Below are 10323 nucleotides of genomic sequence, written 5' to 3'. Positions count from 1 at the left end.
CTGCCTCCCGTGGATGTCAGAAAAAAAAAAAAAAAATAGCCTGGCTGAAATCACATTCATATAGTACTCTCCCCACTCTGTTTACTTTTGCCTGATTTTTCTGCTTCAAAATTGGTGTCCTTCTGAAAAGGACACTCAGAGAACTAATTTCTATTCCACATATCATAACTTAATGTGACACTGCTTCTCTAACATTAAGTGCAATATGCTCTCATTAAATGTACTCACAGCCGCCAATTTTCATGTGTATCTGAAGAGCTGGAATTGGAAATGCTTCCTTTAAATGGGATGCTTTTATCTGATTAATATCCACTTACCACTCTACATGAGAATGTGGTCTCTAATCCCCACAAACTGGGGGCAGATTCTTACCATGTGGGCTCCATGGGGATGTATGTTCATTTACTCCTTGGGGAAAAATAAATTGCATTCCTATGTAGTAAGTTCCCAACTTCCTTCACTAGGCTTTATTTATAGGTCAGTTTACTGAACTTAAATGACTGAGGTTAGACATTTTGATTCATCTTCTTTGAGATACATGAAAATGAAGGAAAGAATTGTCAAATTCATCCAAGGTTTCTTCTCTGGAAAATGGTGTCCAATACATACAATGTTTATATGTCGGCTGTAAAATAAAATGTCAAGTATATTTATGTTGTGTGATAATTTTGGCAAAGTCATGGATTTATAAGGAAATAGTATTGCGCTCAATGAGAGAAAGAACTTTCTAACAACCAAAGCTGTGGAACATACCCTCCCTTGCCCCCTGCACCAGGGTTGGCTGGTCCCTAGGGATTCAGAGGATGCAAACATAGCCTGAGGCGATTTAAACTAGATCTACTTTTGGATTCCTTCTACTTTGACAGCTAAGACTCCAAGGTAACCAAGCGCAGGAAGAAAGTTACATAACATTCCAGACAAACAAAACAAAAATGCCATTTTCAAAGGTATCCTCAGATGACTTGTGTTGAAGAATCTAAAGTCTTGCATAAATATTTTCTTTTCCACGTGGGTTTATCATTCTGCCTCTGCCTCATCCCTCAGTTATGTCTCACGACCATCTTCCTCATCATCGGAACCAATGAACAAGAGGAGCAACTGAGTCTTCCTTGCTTCTTGCCCTAAGCCTGTCTCAGGTGGGATGGGGGATGGCAGAGCTGACAGCAGATTTATGTAATGCCTACATTCATGATATGTTCACAGATGCTTCAATGGCAAGATAGACAATAAATGGATATTGCCTGCCTTGTTTTTCCCATTCTCCTTACTACTTTATCTTTTTTTTGGACATTTACCCCTTTATAAAGGTCAACAGGATTTAAGTATCGACATAAAAGGCCAATTATTATCTCCTTTCCCATTCCAACATGCTATGATATTATGATTTTTATAGATTCCTCTGACTGTACACGGAGAAGGCAATGGCACCCCACTCCAGTACTCTTGCCTGGAAAATCCCATGGGTGGAGGAGCCTGGTGGGCTGCAGTCCATGGGGTCACTAAGAGTCGGACATGACTGAGCGAACTTCACTTTCACTTTTCACTTTCATGCATTGGAGAAGGAAATGGCAACCTGCTCCAGTATTCTTGCCTGGAGAATCCCAGGGACGGCGGGGCCTGGTGGGCTGCCGTCTATGGGGTCGCACAGAGTCGGACATGACTAAGCAACTTAGCAGCAGCAGCAGCAGTGACTGTACAGACAATAGATCTATCACTGGCCAGGAGGCGGGACATGTCTAGGCTTTTTCTTAATCTCTGAGGGTCTTACTTCCCCACAAAATGCCCTTGATTGCAACAGTCAGACACAGGGTCCTGGGCTGGGTGGATTGCTGTTCTCTTCTGGTGCAATATGCCTAAATTTTTATGCTCAAAGTTATTCCTCTATTCTGCTGGCTACCCTCCTCCATAGAGAATGGGCTCAGAAAAGTTAACATACTGGCATTTCTTTCCTGTATACTGAGACACAAGTGGGTTCATTAACTAGCCACAAATATGTGCTAGGTTATTTATGGGGCTTCCATGGTGGCTCAGATGGTAAAGGGATCTGCCTGGAAGATCCCCTAGGGAAGGGAATGGCTACCCACTCCAGTATCCTTGCCTGCAGAATTCCATAGACAGAGGAGCCTGGTGGCCATAGTACAAAATCTATTTATAGATTTTTTTTTCTTTCTTAGAACCTGGTGAAGACTCTCATGTAAAAGGAAAGACTTGAGAGTTCTGGTTGTAGTTCTGACACGTAAAGAGCTCAGAAATTATTCTATCCTGACAACAAGTAAAGGTTGAACCTTTCTCTTGGAAAATCAATGACATTTCTTGGAGCCAGGAGAGAATTCAGAGTGTGAAAGATCTCCTTATGTCTCTGGCAGAAGGAGGGGAAGAGTAATCTCTCTGAAATGTGTCCACAACAAAACCACCTGCTCCATGGAAAAAAGCCTTGCTAGAGTCACATCACAGCTAGGGGAAGGGTGTTCCTTCCACTACAACACCCTCTAAAATTCCTGTCTCCTTAGATAGGGGGTGAAAAACCATAGTCAACAATGGTAACATCTTCAAGACAAAATGCTGGGAATCCTGCAGCCAGGAGAGAGAGTAGGGCCAGGGTGGACCAATGGAGGAACACTTGTGAAAGACCCGGGTCCCAGCCACAGACTCATGAAAAGACAAAGATTTATTCATGAGATTTTAGAATACTTCTCCTCCCCAGTGTCTTAGCACTGGTAGGATCCAGTATAATAGCAGCAGAGCAGCACCAAAAAAGATGATGCAGATTCGGAAAAGCCCAAAATAAGTGAAAAGAAAATGTTAGTCACTCAGTCGTGTCCAGTGCTTTGTGATCCCATGGACTGTAGCCCACCAGGCTCCTCTGTGCATGGAATTCCCCAGGGAAGAATACTGGAGTGGGTAGCCATTCCCTTCTCCAGGGAATCTTCCTGACTCAGGGGTTGAACCTGGGTCTCCTGCATTGCAAGCAGTTTCTTTATTGTCTGAGCCACCAGGGAAGCCCCAAAGTCGAGAGAGGAGACAAAAAACAGGAACTAGAGGAACTTGAGAGGTCTACAAGTTTCTACATCTCATGGAAAAGCAAACACTAGATCAGTGCGTGAAAGGTGCTCAGTCGTATCCAACTCTTTGCGACCCCATGGACTATGCAATCAATGGAATTCTCCAGGCCAGAATACTGGCATGGGTAGCCTTTCCTTTCTCCAGGGGATCTTCCCAACTGAACCCAGGTCTCCCACGTTGCAGGCTGATTCTTTACCAGCTGAGCCACAAGGGAAGCCTTAACACTCAATAAACACAGTCAAACTCCTAGCAATATGACAATCAAAAATGGGTGGAAGACCTAAATAGACATTTCTCCAAAGAAGACATACAGATAGCTAAAAGCACATGAAAAGATGCTCAACATCTTTAATTCTTACAGAAATGCAAATCAATTCTACAATGAGGTATCACCTCACACCAGTCAGAATGGCCATCATCCAGAAACCTATAAATAATAAATGCTGGAAAGGGTGTGGAGAAAAGGAAACCCTCTTACACTGTTGGTAGGAATGTGAATTGGTGCAGCATCTATGGAGACAGTATGGAGGTTCCCTTAAAAAAAGAAAAAAGAATATAGAGCTACTATGTCATCCAGTAATCCTACTCCTGGATGTTTATCTGAAGAAAATCATAATTCAGAAAGATTAGCACAGCCCTATTTATAGAACATGGAAACAACCTAAATGTCCATTGATGGAAGAATAGAAGAAGATGCAGGACACATGCACAGCAGAGTGTTACTCAGCCATAAAGAAGAATGGAATCATGCCATCTGCAGCAATACAGATGGAAGTCAGTGAGACTCAAAAAGACAAATATCATATGATATTGCTTATGTGTGGAATCTAAAAGAAAGGATACAAACGAACTTATTTACAAACCAGAAGCAGAGTCAGGAATGACATTCATGGTTAACAGGGGATAAGGGTGGGGAAGGATAAACTGGGAGACTGGGATTGACATATACACACTACTGTATATAAAATAGGTAGCTAATAAGAACCTGCTGCATATCACAGGGAACTCTATTCAATACTGTGTAATCACCTATATGGGAATGTAAAAAAGAATGGCTGTATAACTAATCCACTTTGTTGTACAGCAGAAACTAATACAACACAGTAAATCAACTATACTGCAATAAAAATTGATTTTATAAAAAGATGATCACACATTTTCATACTAAAGGTCTATTTACCTTAATGCCTGTTAACTAATACAACATATTTGGCTTTTAATGAAAAATTACAAGGTATGTCAGAAAGCAAAAAAAAGAAAAGAAAAGAAAACCCAAAGTCTGAAGAGAAAAAGAAGCATCAGAACGAGACTCAGATGTTGGAATTATTAAAACAATAATTTAAAATATCTATGTTTAATATTTTAGGGGTGCTAATGGAAAAAGTACACAACCGTCAAGAACAGATGGTAAATATAAGTAGAGAGATGAAAACATATGTGATAGGTAGATATGTATAATGAAATCACTTTACTGTACAACTGAAAGTATCATGACATTGTAAAAAACTATACCTCAAAAAAACGAAAGAAAATAATATTGAGACACATGCCTGTGTTTACAAAACAAGGGAAACTAAGAAGTGTCTATATTTTCCAACACGTTTACACACAACTCTTACACATAATGGGAAAAATTAAAATCAGTAGTTACAGAAAAAGAACTGCTGGAAATCAAAAACACTAACAGAAATGAAGAATGCCTTTGATGGGTTCATTAGTAGACTTGGCACTGTCCAGGAAAGATTCACCGAGCTGAAGATAGGTCAATAAAGACTTTCCAAACTGAAATGCAAAGACTAAGAGGAATAAAAATGAAGAGAACAGAACATTCACGAATTGTGAGATGATTTCAAAAGGTATAATATTGTTGGAGAAGACTCTTGAGAGTCCCTTGGACTGCAAGGAGATCCAATCAGTCCATCCTAAAGGAGATCAGTCCTGGGTGTTCATTGGAAGGACTGATGTTGAAGCTGAAACTCCAATACTTTGCCCACCTGATACGAAGAACTGACTCATTGGAAAAGACCCTGATGCTGGGAAAGATTGAGGGCAGGAGGAGAAGGGGTCGACAGAGGATGAGGTGGCTGGATGGCATCACCAACACAATGGACATGGGTTTGGGTAAACTCTGGGAGTTGGTGATGGACAGGGAAGCCTGGCGTGCTGCAGTCCATGGGGTCGCAAAGAGTCAGACATGACTGAGCAACTGAACTGAACTGAATTAGAAGGAGATGAGACACAATGCAACAGAAGAAACAAGTGAGGTAACAATAGCCAAGAACTTCCCAACAGTAAAGGAAAGTACAAAACCACAGATCTGGGAAGCTCAGAGAACACAAAGCAGAATAAGAAGCAAGCAAACACTGCTTGCTTCAACAGCATGCATACAAACATGGCAATGGTACAGAGAAGACAAGCAAGGCTCCTGTGTGTGGATGGTGCACAGATCCAGGAAGAGTTCCATACATTTTTGTGACTATAGTTAATAATGCACGTGTACGTGCTCAGTCATGCAGTTGTGTCCGACTCTTTGTGACCCTGTGGACAGAGGCTCCTCTGTCCATGGAATTCCCCAGGCAAGAATATTGGGAGTGGGCTGCCATTTCCTTCTCCAGGGGATCTTCCCCACTCAGGAATTGAACCCTTGTCTCTTGCATTTCCTGTATTGGCAGGCGGATTCTTTACCACCTGGGAAGCCCATAGTTAATAATACTGTGCTGCATATTGGAAAGTTGCTCAGAGAGTACATTTTTAAAGTTCTCATCAATAAGAAAAAGAAATAATAACTCTGTAACTGTGTGTGGTGATGGATGTTAACTAGATTTACTGTAATGATCATTTTGCAATATATACAAATATTGAACCATTACATTGTATACCTGAAACTAATATGATGTCATATATCAATTCCACCTCAATTAAAAATGAAAAAATCAAATGAATGTATCTAGGTAAATCATATTCAAACTTCAGTAAACCAAAGACAAGAGAAAGTCTTGAAAGCAAGAGATTTGGGTTTCAACAAAAATAGGTAGAGTCCTAGCTGTCCAGCTTACTAGTTAATCATTACTGGACTTTACCTCTTTTAAACATTGCTGGTTTTCTCCTTTATATAAAGGGAGAAATGGTTCATGTAAAAATACTTTTTTATAGGTATTGCTTTCTTTTTTATATAAATGAAGAGCAAATGAGGTCATAAATGTATGAGGGAGCACTTTTTTAAAAACAGCAATCTCTAAATATGAAGTGTCAATCATTAATGAATTACATCCTCATCACTCTTTCAAGGACCTTGAAATGAGCTTTCTCAGCAAGGAGAATCTTGGAGTCACAAGGCATTACTTTAATGGATATAAAATTGGATATTGTTTTTGGCTTAGATGAGAGTGAAACCGATGCTTCCAAGGTAAAGTTTATGCAAAAGGTCAGAGGACAGTGAGAGGCAAACTCATGAGATAAATGGGTAGGGTAGGCATGAACTAACTGAGATGCTTTGGAATCCGCAGGAAATAAAGATATTCAGATACAGATATATCTGTATCTATATCTATAGAGATATCAGAATTCCCAGGGAGGTATCTGGAAAAAATGAATTTTAACTTTTTCAGCTCACTAGAGCAAAAATATATCAGCAGAAAAATGATTAGAAAAACAGGCTCTTGCAAGTAAGAGAGGAATTGACATACACACATTTGCATTGAGCATTAGAATTTACAAAACACGTTTACAAGCATTGTATCATTTGGGTTTCATAACCAAGGGCATTTAGACTCCAATAAATTAAGAGATTTTCTGACTTTGCTTGACATCAATCATGGTTGAATAATTAATTTCCCTGCCTGTATCTTTTGAACTCTGAACCAAATAGCTAATGAAATTGCTTTTCTATATGAATAAAAGGCAGCAGTGATAAGCAGAGAAAAATTTCATGTAGACATTTTCAAAATTTCAGGCTAATACTCAAGTGAATTACTTATATAACTTTTGGTTTATAAAGTGGTTGTGCAATGATCTCACTTTATGCTTGTTCCCCACCCTTGTAAGATTGGCGGGGGCCACTGGACTCATTCTGATTTCAACTAGACGTCCAAGGGCAGCCTGGACAGTGAAGCCCTGCCCTGCAACTATGGAATGCCAGGGCTGGGAATCAGAGAATCTGAGACTTCTGACCCCAAACCTGCCTCAGTTAGTGCAGGCTTACAAAGTACCACAGACTGCCACAGACTGGTGGCTTATCAACAGCAGACATTTATTCCTTACACTTCTGCAGGCTCATGTCTGATACCAGTGTGCCGGCATGATCAGGGTCTAGTTGCAGACTGCCAACTTTTGACTATGTCCTTCTATTGTGGAGAAAGGAGGTCAGGGGTTCCTTTATAAGGGCACTGATTCCATTCACGAGGACCCCACCCTCATGACCTAAGTCCCTCCCAGAGCCCTGCCCCCTCAACTCCATCAAATTGGGGCTCAGATTTCAACCTATGAATTTTGCAGGGACACTGACATCCAGTCCTTTGCACACCCCCGTGTTGGCTTTTTATTTCACTTTGCTTGTCACCTGTTTTCTCTGTCACTAAAACACTCCTCGTTCTGACTTACTTTACTCTGTATGAGAGTCTTTATGCCTATCCACATCTCTGGAAATCACACAATTTTGTTCCTTTTTATGACTGAGTAAATATTCCATTGTGTGTGTATGGGTATATATATATATACACACACATACATATATGATGAACATCTATATGTGTTCCATATATACATATACATATACATACACCTGGAGAAATCCATAATTCCAAAAGAATATACACACACACACACACACACTATATATAATATATATATATATATATATATACACACACACATATATACTCCATGTCTTCTTTATCCATTCATCTGTTGATGGACATTTAGGTTGCTTCCATGTCCTGACTATTGTAAACAATGCTGCAGTGAACACTGGGGTGCATGTATCTTTTGGAATTATGGATTTCTCCAGGTGTATATGCCCAGGAGTGTATATGGAATCTAGAAAAATGTACAGATGAACTTATTTGCAGAGTGAAAATAGAGACAGAAATGTAGAGACAAAAATGTATGGATCCTAAGAGGGGAAATGAGGAGTGGGATGAATTAAAGTGGGATGAGGGCCAAACTCCTAATTTACCCTCACTCACCTCCCTTTCCTCTCCCAAGTCCCTTTACATAGGCTTCTGCTTCCTGCTCCCCACAGTTCATCTAACCAAGATAATGCCTGATTCCTAGTGGATTTCAGGAGATAGGGATTGACATATACACATGATTATATATAAAATAGATAACTAATGAGAACCTACTGTAGAGCACAGGGAACTCTATTCAGTGCTCCTTGGTGAGCTAAATGGGAAGAAAATCCAAAAAAGAGCAGGCATATGTATACATATAGCTGATTCACTTTGCTGTACAGCAGAAACTAACACATCATTGTAAAGCAACTGTACTCCAATATTTTTTTTTAAAAAAAGAACACTCCTCATTTAATCTTAATTTAATCTTTACAACACAAAAGAGGTAGTTTTACCTTCACTCATTCCAAAATTTTAATTTCATCTGCTTCTTTGACATCATGAATCAAATCCACTTCTTTGATAACTTAAGAAAGAAATCCTTTCAGTTTTCCTTTCCAGCATGCTTTTAAAAGTTGTCTCTAAAAATGGGTGCTCCTGGCTTATTCATCATCTGCATCAAAGGGTTTTTCTTTTTCCTCTTCTTAGGGATCTAAAGGCAGGAATCTACTTCCATCAACATCTCTTCCAATGTACCCCTTCTGTTCTGTTAGTGCTAGGGCTCAGAACCCAGTTATCGGAATCTGACTGCATTTTGCCTCAAATAGGAGTCCAGACTACAAATGATGTGCCCCACATTTCTCAAATCACACAAAGGTGACAGCAAATTTCTTTAAATTTGTGGAATTTATTGACTTTTTAAGATCCAAAACAAATCTGATAAATCCTGTTAGGCCTTTACGTTATGATTGCTCTCTGCACCAGAGGATTTCCTTCCTGATTCGACAGATCTCAGCCATTTTGAGACATAATCGTGCTTCCACATAGCAGCTAATTCAATATCAGTTAAGCTGCATAAAAATTGAATGTTCTTTCTAACTGACTACATCACTTTACAACACTGCTGGATTACATTCTCATGTCACCTTTGAGTCATTCAACCATCCATCAGTGTCGTCTCAGGGGGCACCCTAGCCAGCCCTGAATTAGGAGGAAAGTGTTGATGGCAGATCTTAGTGTCCGAGGCATGTTAACGTCATGTGCTAACTTATTAGCAAAAGGCTTAGTGAACTGTAGCCCTAAGAGACATTTTGAATGCCACAGATCTTTCCAGTGGTGATGGGCAGAATTGATAAACTTTTGTGCAGTATTAAACAGTGTTGCCATATATCTTTTTTTTTTTAAGGCTAATGGAGCATTTGTAGAGCATTCATGGAAAAGACCCTGATGCTAGGAAAGATTGAGGGCAGGAGAAGGGGATGACAGAGGATGAGATGGTTGGATGGCATCACTGACTCAATGGACATGAGTTTGGGTAAACTCCGGGAGTTGGTGATGGACAAGGAGGCCTGGCGTGCTGCAGTTCATGGGGTCGCAAAGAGTCGGGCACAACTGAGCGACTGAACTGAACTGAACTGAACGTGGAGTTCACAGTCTCTCTACTCATGTTTTTTTCCTTTGATTCTCATGATAATATATGGGAGTAAATCCTAGATGGAGTTGGGAAGAGCTGTCCTGGACACCAGACCCAGGGACGGGGAGCTGCAAGTCTGCCTGGCCCTTCTTTCCTCCTCCGTCACTCACTGCATTAGGTCGGCTTCAGCTTGACACCCTGCAGACAGATCCTCCTTTAAAATGTGCTTTGATGGCATTCATTCATTCATTTTCTAATTGGAATATAATTGTTTTACAATGTTGCATTAGTTTCTGCTGTACAACAACATGAATCAGCCACATGCATACATATGTCCCTTCCTAACCCACCCCCCCACCTCTAAATCATCACAGAGCACCGAGCTGAGCTCCCTGTCCTATACAGCAGCTGCCCACTGGCTATCTCTTTTACACATGCTAGTTTATACAGAAGTGAAAGTGAAAATGCTCAGCCCTGTCCCACTCGTTGTGACCCCATGGACTGTAGCCCACCAGGCTCCTCTGTCCATGGAATTCTCCAGGCAAGAATGCTGGAGTGGGTTGTCATTCCCTTCTC

General features: G+C 40.5%; 1 non-coding gene across 1 annotated transcript; it reads left to right on the top strand.

Annotated features, from left to right (window-relative positions):
- Nucleotides 1-5430: 5430 nt before the first annotated feature.
- Nucleotides 5431-5533, top strand: LOC112587420. Its single transcript, XR_003111907.1, has one exon. It is a non-coding gene; the product is annotated as a U6 spliceosomal RNA (small nuclear RNA).
- The last annotated feature ends 4790 nt before the right edge of the window (nt 5534-10323 follow it).

This window comes from Bubalus bubalis, chromosome 1 (genome assembly GCF_019923935.1).
Source record: "Bubalus bubalis isolate 160015118507 breed Murrah chromosome 1, NDDB_SH_1, whole genome shotgun sequence".
Taxonomy (NCBI): Eukaryota; Metazoa; Chordata; class Mammalia; order Artiodactyla; family Bovidae; genus Bubalus; species Bubalus bubalis.
The sequence above is the reverse complement of the archived record's forward strand: the minus strand, read 5'-3'. Positions and strand labels throughout refer to the sequence as shown.